At 51.5% G+C, this 11,914-nt stretch overlaps 1 protein-coding gene across 1 annotated transcript in view; it reads left to right on the forward strand.

Moving 5' to 3' along the window:
• Nucleotides 1-2,274: 2,274 nt before the first annotated feature.
• LOC112106020 (probable E3 ubiquitin-protein ligase MID2) overlaps nt 2,275-11,914 on the forward strand; it is a 412,491-nt gene continuing 402,851 nt past the window's right edge. Inside the window, exon 1 of the mRNA XM_029912053.1 lies at nt 2,275-2,364. The gene's annotated coding sequence lies outside the window, so the exon portion shown is untranslated. The remainder of the gene's footprint in view (nt 2,365-11,914) is intronic.

Raw genomic sequence — 11,914 nt, forward strand, 5'->3', positions numbered from 1 at the left:
CAGGCCAGATGGGCCAATTAGCCCTTTAGACAGCTGATTAAAGAGGCTCAGCTGGGCAGGAATAGGCAGGGCTTATAAAACCCAGGAGCTGAAAGGAGAAGGGGTGGCTGGGAAAAGGCAGATGCTCTGAAAGTGAGGAGAGAGTAGGGACTGCAGTCACTCCCTGGGAAGTGGGAGGAGGCTTTGGGGAACTGGTAGGCCCAGGAAGAAAAGGGGAAGCAGTAGCAGCCCAGGGGTAGAGCAATGAGGCCAGAGAAAGAAGGCCCAGACTGCTGAGGTGAGGGTCCCTGCGCTGGAATCCAGAGTAGAGGGCAGGCCTGGGTGCCCCTACCAGCCACTGGGCAAGTAGCACCAAGGCAGTGAGTAAGAGGACTGCTGAGGGGGAACACAGACAGTGATATGGCTGGAGGGCTGAGTCATGAGTTGGATGCTGCAGTTCCTGAGGCTGCAGGAGGAGCTGCAGGGCAGATGGTGTAACAGTGTGCAAACCGCAGATGGGGCAGGGTTTTGGCCTTGAGCTAATCCCCGGAGTACCAGGAGGAGGTGCCAATCTGTTGGTAAGTGGTGCACTCTGTGACATGCAAGATTGTAAAATGGCATCCTCCACACATTCAGGATTGTCCAGACCCAATCCACTGATGGAGTGATCCCACTTGGGGTTGTGACCTGCTGAAATAAATAAACAAGGAAGCAATAGCCTGGAGGTATTTCTTTGCATCTTTATTCTTAAAGAGACAGATAACTTTAACTTGCTGGGCAGGTATAAATAACCTATTCAGAGTGTACCTATATTATGGGAGAATAATTATGTTTCTGGGATTAACTTCCCCTTTTCTTGCTTTCTTTTTACTGTTACTACTGTATATAGGTGCACTTTATAAATACATATAAATATAAAAACAATTCAAACTTATCAAAGTGTCTTTAGTGCATTAAATGTACCAAACACCCTTCCACACTTTTCTGAACTAGAAGAAAAAAATCTCATTATTTCTCAGCTGTATCTACCAATGGAAAAGCAAACACATTAAAAGTGTTTCTGCAAAGAAACTGAATCTCAATTTACTGTCTCCTCCACTGTGATACTGAATAATAAAACACTCCATGGATCTCATATAAGGCCTTGGCCTGACACCTGTATGTGACTACCTTTGTAATCTTTCTTCCCTGTTCACAAGAAAGTAAATATTCCTTAGTGGCCCACTCACATTCCTTTCTGTCCTGCAGGGTTCAATACATGCTGTTGCTAGAAACTTTAGCCCTGATTCTGTAAACTAATCCACAGAGGAAGATCCTGGCTGGTGGGACTCTGCATGGGCTCAAGGGTTTATCTGGGTGGATCAGCATGCTGAATTGGCCCTCCTGCTCCATCTATGAAACCCAAACTCATGGAGCAAAACCATCAATAATTGCAGTGGTTTGGAAGGGCTCAAATTCCAAATTACTGAATTGTTGTCATATACTATATGAGCACTGTCAAACATAAGTGTGAAGGATTGGGGTGGGGGTGTATGTGAGCCTGCCCAGAGTAGAGGCAGCACTCTCCTTATTCTCCTCCATCTCAGACTTCACTTTTTTTTTTAAAGTCAGTCTCTGGCTGCTATAGTTGTAAATGGCTTGCTGTAAATGATGCAGCAACATCTTCCCGAGTTTGCAGAGAGCCTGAAACAATAGCTCTGAGGTGTGACCTACCCCTCCTACTTTCCATGGGCACTATACTCAGTTGCTATTGATGCTATATTAAATGTCAGCTTAGTTAAGGCTAGGGCTGCTCTCCAAAGCTGTGGGAAAGGTGAGGCAGGAGATTACAGAAGAACTACACCAGCCTCTGCTAAAGTGGGGGCGCTGGAAGAGCCGGCGAGGGTGAATCCCAGCTCTAGGCCTTTCACAGCACATGGATGGAAGGGAGTGTCAGACTGGCTTCGCTAGCGTGAAGCCGGGCTCAGCTTGCCGAAGCTTGGAGACCCCAGCTCCCGACGCTGGGAGCGACAGGGACCGGCTGTCTCCGTGCCCAAGGCAGGTAGCAGCGTAGGGCTGGGCTCTGTCATTTGCCGCGGGCCGGGCGCCGCTCTCCGCCCTGAGGAAGGCTGTTGGGCATGGGGAGACCTGGCTCCGGGGCGCCGGGCTGGAGTCGGGGGCAGCTCAGACCCGGCAGGAACAGGCTTCCTTGGCCGGGAACCTCCCGCCGGCTTGCAGTCGGGGCGGCTCCGTGTGCCCTTACCTGCGGGGAGCGGAGGCGGGGCGGGAGGCGGCGCGGCTCTGCCCTGCCTCCCCGCTCGTCGCCGCTCGCTCCCCGGCCGGCGCTGTGTCTTCTGCGCCTCCAAGATGAGCGGGCAGCGGCGAGCCGGCTGCCGGAACCCGCTGGTAGGTAGGAGCCGGAGCCAGCCCGCCCGCCCGGGCACGGCGCGCTGGGGGATGGGCTGCCGGGCTGCCCTGGGGTGGGGCGGCGAAGCCTGGCGCGGGCAAGGGGCTGGCCAGGCAGGTCCGTGTCCCTACTGCTCTATGGGCGCTGGGCGGGCTGGGGTGGAACTTGGTGCACGCTGCGCGCCGCCAGTGGGAAGGGGTTAATGGTGTTTGTCTCCAAGGGGAAGGAGGTCGTTTGGTGTTGGAATAGGGGCGTGTGTGAAGCACCCCCCCCCCCAAACTGGCTTCCCAGGGGAGCTCTTAGCCCAGGGCCTGGCTTGTTTGTTTGGCAGAGGGCGAGCAACTGGCGCAAACAGCAGCTTGTTGTGAAGGAGTTGATGCGAAACCCGATCCCTGTTCCTGGCAGGGCAGCGTCCTTGCAGTTTGGGGTAGGAGTGCGCTTCCTACTACCAGCCCTGGCCTGGTCCTGACGTTGAAAGGTGGCTGGGGGAGAGCAAATCCACCGTGCAGGGCACGGCTCCCCCAGCATGGGCAGAATTAGCAGGTCAGAGTCCCGCGCTTCCCCCCTCTTGTTTCCTACAAAGCAAGGCTTTTCTAACTGCCAAGTGTGTCTGCCCTAGTGGGGCAGATAGATTAGTTAGTACTGCCAGTGCTTCGCAGCTTGTTCCCTTCCAAAGCAGGGAGTTAGGTGCCTTGAGTCCATCCTTAACTCCGGCTAATATCAGCTGAAGGAAGAACCCCCCCCCCCTCCTTTTCCTTTCCAGGTCTCCCTGCTGACTCTGAACAGTTACAGTTCAAACATCGATTTATTTACTAGTAGCTTTTCTGAACTTGTCACTTGCTGGGCTCCGCTACCTACCCCCCAGCCTGGTACATGCTCCTGGTCCTGTATTAATACATAATAATTAATAATAGTCTTTCTCCAGTCTGACTTTGCAGGCTGGATGGTGGCCTTTCCCTCTTTAAGTCTAGAGACTAAATTTTCAATAAGCATGTTTCAGTTTCAAGCTTCCCTTCTGGTCAGCAGGGTGCAAATGCTGTGGGCATGCTCCAGTCTGATCTTGTTGCTAACAGAGCTATACAGCTTTAGTGGCCATAAAGTTTAGTTAAATGGGAGTTAAGAGATAATGGGTTTCTTGTTATTTAGACAGCTTTCCTCCGAAATCAAAGGCAGAGCTAGGGAAGTGCACACATAAGGACAGTAATAATGCTAATTTCTCAGTTTTGAGCGGTGAGGTCTGAGAGAGTGGCTGGTATTTGAAATAATGTTTTGCTATTGTTTTTTATTGACTTTCTGCTTTTACTGACGTGATCACTGGCTTTGAAATGTAGCATATTATGGTTGAATGTCTACCTTGTCAGATATTCAAATGTGTCTGAGTTAGCACTATTTTAATTCCTAGTTTTCAAGCCTTACTCATAGCTTTTGGAAGCACAATGTGCATCACCCGTGTAGTTTATGACTATAATACATATATTTATGCATGCAGCTGCAGTGGTTCAGGTGCTTAATGGCAGCTCTGGCAAATGCGGTGAGGGGATTTGGGATACATGTCTTGGTTTCTCACAGTTCTCTCAAGTCTGAGTGTGTTGATGGGTTAAGAACTGCCTGTTCCCTGTGGTCGTGGGTGTGATGCCTCCGCCCCATGGAAAATGAATTCTGAATCCTTGATTGACAATGTTCGACAATGATTCAAACTAGAACGTCCCCATCCAAGGAGCTGCCACAGCTTAGACAGACTGGTAGCCTGTACCCACTACAGCTCTGCAAGGCACAGTTGCTGTGTGTTTCTAGCCAGTGTGCTGTTTTTACCCATGAGCAGCGAGGTCAGTGGTGGGCAGCATGCTGGGAATTTGGAGTGCAGTGCCAATTGCTTGTATTGGGGACTGAGACGTGTTGGGCACAGGTTTGAGCAGCTCCTTTATCCTATGAATAATATTAAACACCCCCTTCCTTCTCGCTACTTTAAAATAACCCAAGTACCCCTGTCTATAGATAGCACTGATGTCCTCCTCACGAACGGGGAGGCGAGAATGTCACCTGATGTAGATGATGACAGACAAATTTGAGGATAGGCTGCTCACCACTGCCATATTTCCTGTTTGCTGTGCCTGTCACTGCTGCCCATAACTTGTTAGGAATCTGCTTCTGTTGCTTTCCCTTTTCTTTTCCTTTTAATGAATAAATAATAAACGCACTCAGAAATGAAGAAAAGCAACAACTTGCCTTGATGCAATAGAACAAAACACACAAGTGACTGGAACTGCGTGTACAATGAAGCTACAGGAAAGAGAGCAAGCAGGGTCAAGATCCCGAAGGAGGAAGTACCTTTGGCAAAGGTCCGTTGCATGGAGTTAGGGTGGTGGTTGCTCTCAGAGCCTTGGGTGTGCCTGATGTTTACAAACAATTACAGACCGGTCTGTGCCTGGAGGAGCCTTTTGCAGTGCCAAGGGAAAGCCGTGTGCACCCTGTATGTGCTAAAAGTTACCCTGCCTGGTTTGTAAACATTGCTCTTCTGAAGCTACTGCTGCTGATGATAAATTCCATCCACTGAAATAGACCACTTGCATTAATAATGGGAGCCGACAGCATCCCTGACAGAGGCACAACATGTTAAGTGACTGCTAACTGTTATGTGTGCAGACATACGTGTGCGTTAAGATGGGGGAGGTACAGTTTCTGAGAGTGCACATGATTGGCTTCTGACTATTAAAAAAAATACTGTCACTTTAAATCACCCTCTGTTCAGGGTTGAATCACTTTCCCAAATGTATATATTTTTACCCTTAAAGTTTGGCCTGATTTTTAGGTTTGTTTTAGTTGATGTTTCTGCCCCCTGTTGGGTGTTCCTCAGTCAGTTCTGAGATGACTGTGTTCTGTTTAACCTGGCAAGTCTTGGGCAGAGGTGATGAGAATTGTCCCAATGGTGCATTTCCCAGTGACAGCGCTTTCAAAAAGGGCTCATGGCTGCTAAGATTAAGTGCCTTGGTTTTCAGTTCCAAGTGAAGCCAAGGATGACGGGTGACCAGCCCCTCTGGAAATGTGTGTGTCCCCAGTCGAGCACTTGAAACCATTCTTTTTAAAAAAAAGTGACTGTACCCTGTCCCTTAGGGGTCGGTCTGCTCTAGTGGGATAAGTCTGTGCTATTCCCTGCAATATTGCACTATGGCAAGGAATAAAGGGACTCTTTGGGACAGAAGCCATTTAAGGCTGAGTTCTGCTCATGTAATTCTGTGGTACAGGCTTAGATCTGCATATTGAACTGCTGTGTACTGATGCCACTGAACTCACGGCTTAAATGGTCCCAAATGGCAAGCCTGAAGGCCAGTTAGCAGCTGCAGTCTTCTTCTGTGATATTTAAAACCTTGTTCTCCCCCTTAAAAGGAAAAAAAACCTGGGTTGGTTTTGATCTGGATTTCAACCCCCCAAGTTGAGGAGTGTCCGGATCTGGGCGTTTGGTTGGACTCCCAAGCTGAGATTCAGGCCCAGTGCTGCTCATTTTGCTTGCCAGGCCCCTTGTAGCCAGCTGAGTGGGAATGATTGTCAGCAGGCAGCGCTGCTTTGGCTTTCAGTCTCCTAGAGCTTTCGGCACTATGTGTGTACCTGCCAAAACACAACTGCTGTGCCTAGCCCTAGGAACCCTCTCGGCCAGAGAGAACACCCTTGCTTGGGTTTGAAGTCACCCCATATTCTGATTAATCCTGGAGCTCAGATGCTGGGGACTGTGCCCCCTGCCCTCCCCCGGCTTTGTAGAGCACTCTGCTTCACAGCCACTGGTGTAAAGTTGGCTGCTTTTTATTATTTTTTCCCCGAGAACAGTTGTACGTTACGGCTTAATGAGAACTCTGGTTTAGTGTCATCTATTATAAATGAGTAACTCTGTTAGTTGCACTGATTAATGAGCAGAATACACAGTAGGGAAGGAAACTACTGACCTTATTGGGCCTTCTGTTCAGGTTGTTTACTTGGTTGCTGCGTCTTGTTCATGTAGTGACAACACTGGGTTGGAACTTGTGGTCCCAAGAACACCGGCGAAGATTGGTTATTTAGGGAAAAATTCTAGCACTTGCGTGAGGCTGAAATACCCATATTGTGCTTTGTGCTACACCACTGCTGGGCCGTGAAGATTCCCCACGCCAAAGCGGAGTTCCCCAGGCTGGACAGATCTTGGGAATGGAATGTCTCAGCCCTTGAATCAGATACCAGCTTCCTGTTTTCCCAAGTGTGGCTGTTAGCAAATGTGAAAAGGAACTCCTTTGCCAGCAGCCTAGAACGTATTTTTGTCCCTCTCCAGCTGTGGAGGAGGAAGCGGAACAAGGCCTTAGCCCATGCACACTTCATTCAAGAAAGCGATATGCTCTAAGCACTGCAAACCCTCCCTGCGCTGTGTCAGGACTGGCGTGTGGGGCAGGAGGGGTTGGGGCCTTGGCCAGCTTTAGTAAAATGTATCTCACTTGTTGGCTTTAAGATCCCGCACCGTGTGCACTCCTTGGTCCCTCACCGAACCCCTAGGAGTGAGGGGCAGGAGAACTCCTGCATGGCTGGATGTACTGGCTCCTCTCAGGAAATACACCAGGGAGTGACCACTGAATACAATAGCTGAGCAGGGGTCTCCCAGCTCCGATTTCCCCCTGCGGGGCTTGTAGCCATCCCCAGTTAGGTGCTGCTTGCACCCTGCCCCTGCTCAGCCCGTCTCTCTTCTCTCCCACCTCCTTTTTGGCCTGTCTCTTCCTAGTGCGTTTGCTGCCCCCACTGGGGCAGTGGGGGTGGCACGGCAGGAGAGGGGGGCAGAGAGCCCTGGGCTGGCAGCTCCTGTGGCCAACTGCCCTAGAGACTCCTCGGGAGCCAAGAGGGTAGGCAGGTGGCTTTGAAGGAGCATGCGGGCAGATCCACTGGCTTTACCTGCAGCCGTGGGGGAGGAGGGATGGATCTGGGGCCCTGCAGCCCTCCCTGTCCCTCTCCCTTGCCCTCTTCCCCAGCCTGGCTTCATGCCTCCGAGCGCTGCAGGTTTTTGTGGTGTTACGTGATATGTGTAAATGCCACAATCTTGTCCTGTGTTGCATGTGTGCAGGGATCCTCCAAGAGCAGGGAAGGGTAGCGGGATATGGAGCTCATGCTCCCTTGGGCACCAGGCTGGGGTCCTGCTGCTGCATCCAGCGATGCTCGCCTGCCTGAAGGCATGAGGAGGTGACCAGTTCTCAACTCCTCTCGGGCAGCAGGTTTTGGGGAGGGGGCTGCACACTGCTCTGCTTTAGGGCGTCAGAAAGGAGTACGGCTGAGTACACTGCCCCCCGCCCCCCGGGGCCCCATAGCCCTGAATGACTCAGGGCCTCAGCTCAGTGCTCCATCTCTGCTGCTGCCTTGCAGCCCCCCACCTTGGTCAAAGCAGAATCTTGCTAAAACGCCCACCCTTTTTACATCCGGTATTTAAAATAAACTCCCCCAAGGTTGAACTGCCTCCGGGGAGGAGAAAACCGAGTGAGCTGGCAGGAGACAGCAGGTCTCCAGTGACTAATTTTTCCAATCTCCCCCCCGCACTTTTGTGTTTAAATGGTCTGTGTCCAATCCCGGCCTGCTGGCCCCAGCACTGCACCGGCCTCGCGATTGGGACTGCACACGCTTGGCGAAGTGATCAGAATGGTCATCTGCTTGCACTGTAACTGCTGCAAGCTCCTCGGGGTCTGCTGCAGAAATGCGCGGCGTTTGCTCCGTGCTGCTGCATTGCAGCCCACATCCCTATTTTTATCTCCCCTCTGCAGCATTGGAGGCAGCACTGTCACCAGGGTGGGGATGGACCACAGTCGGCCTCTTGCTTCACTAACAAATCCCCCCTGCTCCGGGGAACCATTCCAAACCACGGCAGTGTATGATGTGATAGCTCCTTAGGGAGTGGGTGGGGGCTACGGTCCATGTGGGATCGCAGACTCTTCTCTCACCAGCCTGGGGACCTTAGGGATTTTGGGGCATGCTGTAAAGAAGAGCGGCTAGTGCTGCTGCTGGGATGGGGGCAGGAGGAGCTGAAGCAAAGGCTTGGTCCCTCACAGCTTGTGGGGGTGCAGGCTGTGGGCAAGGGGCTGTGCCCTTCTTTGCTCCTCTGGGATGTGGGAGGGTGAAGGGTTCGGTGTATTGCTTTTCTTCCCCTCCGAAAGCCAGCTCTTCCTTGCTTGTGCTGGAGGACTCCTTGGGGGTCTGGGATGTGCCTTGTGAGCGATCCCCCCCGCCTGCCTGGGTCCAGGCTGTCCAACGGGGGTCCTTTCTTCCAAATGCTGCTAGTCAGAGGTGCGACCCAGCGAACACAACTGATAGTTCGGAGCAGGCTGCGGCTCTGATCCTGCCCAGACTCGTGTATGTGTTCTGGTGAAGATGTGGGACAAGGCCTGCTGACCCCAGTGGGATTCCTTGTATGAGTCAAGCTGCCCATCGCCCGACTCTTGCTGTAACTTTGTCAGTTCTCCATCACCACAGTGTCTCCTAGGGTGGGCAGGCCCAAGTATCCAACCTTTTGGGTTTTAAACTACTTTAAGAATCAGAGAAGGGCACAAGGCCAATATATTCCCCCTTTGCAGGCCCCTTTTGTGACAAGATCATCTTTCTCATTAGTACTGCTTTTGCACAGAGGGGCTCTGCCTCTTTCCCGCCATCCCAGTGTCACATCTGGTAATATGATCAAGGCACGCTACGCTACGGTGTGTAAGGTCTACGCTACGGTCTGTTGATAAGGCAGGGCATGGGGTGAAGAGGGATGATTATAATGGCCAAGTCCCACAGGGAAAGGTTGAGACCGCTGATCTATGTTCAAGCAGGCTTGCAGAGATTCCAGATGCATCTGGTTTTTCGGCCGAGTGGTGAGGAAATCTGAGGGATTGCTCTGTAGCTAGACTACTTCCTCCCTAGCAATGGTGTGCAGTGTGACTATGAAGTGAGTGGCCATGTGAGCCCTCTCCCCAGGAGCATTGCCGCTGGATGCGATGAGCAGTATGACAGAACATACTGCTTATCACTTTCCTGTGTAATTATTTATGGGTGTGGAAAACGTGTACATGATCAAAGGCAGAGGCTGCCTCCTGGTCTCAAGCCGTTAGGGTTTCTCTGTCTGCGCCCAGTTCTCCGTTTAAACTGGGACAGGAGTGTGACCATCCATCATGTTTCGGTCCAACACTGAGCCAAGAGGAGTCTCCGAATAGGCAGCAAATGTTACTTAAGGGAGCTGGAGAGTATTTCCCAATAAAACCCACATTTATTATTTAAAATTGCGCCAACTAGGATATGGCCAGAGGGAAAGACGTGCTCAGCATACTATGGCAAGCAACCAGGCTTAATAAACGGATGTCCGTTCTCCCCCACCTGCTGCATTTCTGGTGTAGGGATCGGTAAACAACTGCCAAGTGCTTGAAGGGAAATAAAACCAGGCTCTGCTTGAGGCATATCAAAGGAGCATGCTCAAAACCTGGAGTGTAGGGTGTGCTTATTGTATGCTCTTCCCCAGCATCTTGCATATTCTGGACCTGATCTTGCAGTCCTTTCTCAGGCAAAACTCCCATTGTGGATTGGGACTTTTATATTCACCCATGCAAATTAATGGCAAAACTTGCTGTCTCCTCCAAAACCTCCAAGTAAGTTGGACTCTTAAAAAGTCTGCTGAAGCCACTCTGAGCACACATGCTCCTGAAGTTAGCATGAGTTCTAGGGTTGAGGATAGGACTCAGCATTGGAGAGCAGAGGGGTGAAGCCCAATAGCTCATAAAAAGGGGGGAAGTGTTACTTTCCCCATCTGTGATGCCAGGGTAAAAATGATTATCTGTAGAGTGGTTTGAAATTCTCACGTGAAACAGGCTATACAATTTATTATTATTGCTAGAATTCATGTTGAATAGTGACATTAATCAGTAGGTCTATTTATTTATTTCTTATATTACAGACACAGTAACTAGATCACATTAAGGGTAATGGCCTAGGAAAATTTCATTTAAATCCAGTGTTGAGCTAGTTGAGCAAACCAAAGCAAAAAAACCGCCAAAGTCTTAACTTCTGTTAGCAAGCAGAAGTGTTATAATGGCAAGTTTCAGCACCAGTATAATAAATGCAGACTGGGAGAAAAGCTGCATGGAAGTAAACAGAAAAGATGCTAAAAAGATGCACTCCTCCTGCAGCCTCCTTCAGCAGCAAGTCAGAGCTGCCAGGGACTAAATTAGGTTCTGTGTTCTTCAAAGAGACACGGAGCGTATGAAATGTGTCATGGATAGATATCAAAAGAATCCCAGTAAATCTGGTTGTGTAACTGGGCTGATTAAAATTAGGCTGTTTAATTATGCTCAAGCACCTGAAACGCAGTGTGCTCCGGAGAGCAGTGGGGCCGCAAGTTAAGCTGTGACATTAGCGCAGGCTAACATGAAGCTATTAACCTGCTCTGCTGCGGGAAGGCTCCAGGTGCTAAGACAGGGCTGATGATGTCACTGCCTGATGTGGGTGCTCTGTGGCGAACCCACTTGATTTATTTGCCTCTCCTGGGGGGTTCCCAGCTGTGTCCCCCAGGCGGGAGGGGCACACTTGAGGTCCTCGTGTTGCTGCTAAGTTACATTGCATTAGAATGCACATTAGTTAGCACCGGGCAAGCATGCAGGCTTTGATGGTTCCGAAGGGGTCGGCACTGGCTCTATCCTGCCTCCATTGAGCTGTACCATTGGCTGTTGTAGGAGCAGAGTTAGGCTGACTCTGAGGGCATCTGAAACACCCTCTCTCTGCGTAGAACTGGCCCATTGTGCTTACAGTCCTGTGGCCTGGCCCCGGGTGCACTGCAGTTAACCACAAGGAGCTGAGGCAGTGTTAGGCACCGCAGGGCATGCTAGGGAACGTGTCCGAACTCAGGTAGTTTCCCTGTGAAGACGAGCCCTGATGGGCTGGCATTAGCCTTGCCAGTCACCTGCAGGCCATTCAGAAGCACCGGATGCTGTTACCCAGCAACTTAACATCCAGCCAGAGGAGGGCGCCATAAGCCCCAAAGCACAACCAGGTCAGAGCGGCCCAGGCTCAGGAGGAAGCCAGAGGTTGCCCGTGAGCAGGCGACTGGAGAGCACAGCCTGGCAGCTGTCAGTGCAGGGAAGGCTGGGCACTAAGCAGCCCAAGAGCCAGGACAGGCAGGGAAGCATCTGGGTGCATGTTGTTGGCAGGAGGCCAGCAGTAGGGTTACCATATTTCAGCAAGCAAAAAAGAGGACGGGAGGAGCCCTGCCCTAGCCCCGTCCCTTCCCCTCCCTCCCACTTCCCACCCCCCTCAGAACTCCCAACCCTCCCCCTGCTCCTTGTCCCTGACTGCCCCCTCCTGGGACCCTTGCCCCTAACTGCCCCCCAGGACTCCACCCCCTACCTAAGCCTCCCTGCCTCTTGTCCCCTGACTGCCCCCTCCTGAGACCCTCCCCCCATCCTAACTGGCCCCCTAGGACCCTACCTGTACCCTGACTGCCCCAACCCTTATCCACACCCCCACCCCCAGACAGACCCCTGGGACTCCCACGCCCCATCCAACCACTCCCCACCCCCTGACAGCCCCCCC

The sequence above is a fragment of the Terrapene carolina genome, unplaced genomic scaffold (assembly GCF_002925995.2).
Source record: "Terrapene carolina triunguis isolate 2854851 unplaced genomic scaffold, T_m_triunguis-2.0 Scaffold172, whole genome shotgun sequence".
Classification (NCBI taxonomy): Eukaryota; Metazoa; Chordata; order Testudines; family Emydidae; genus Terrapene; species Terrapene triunguis.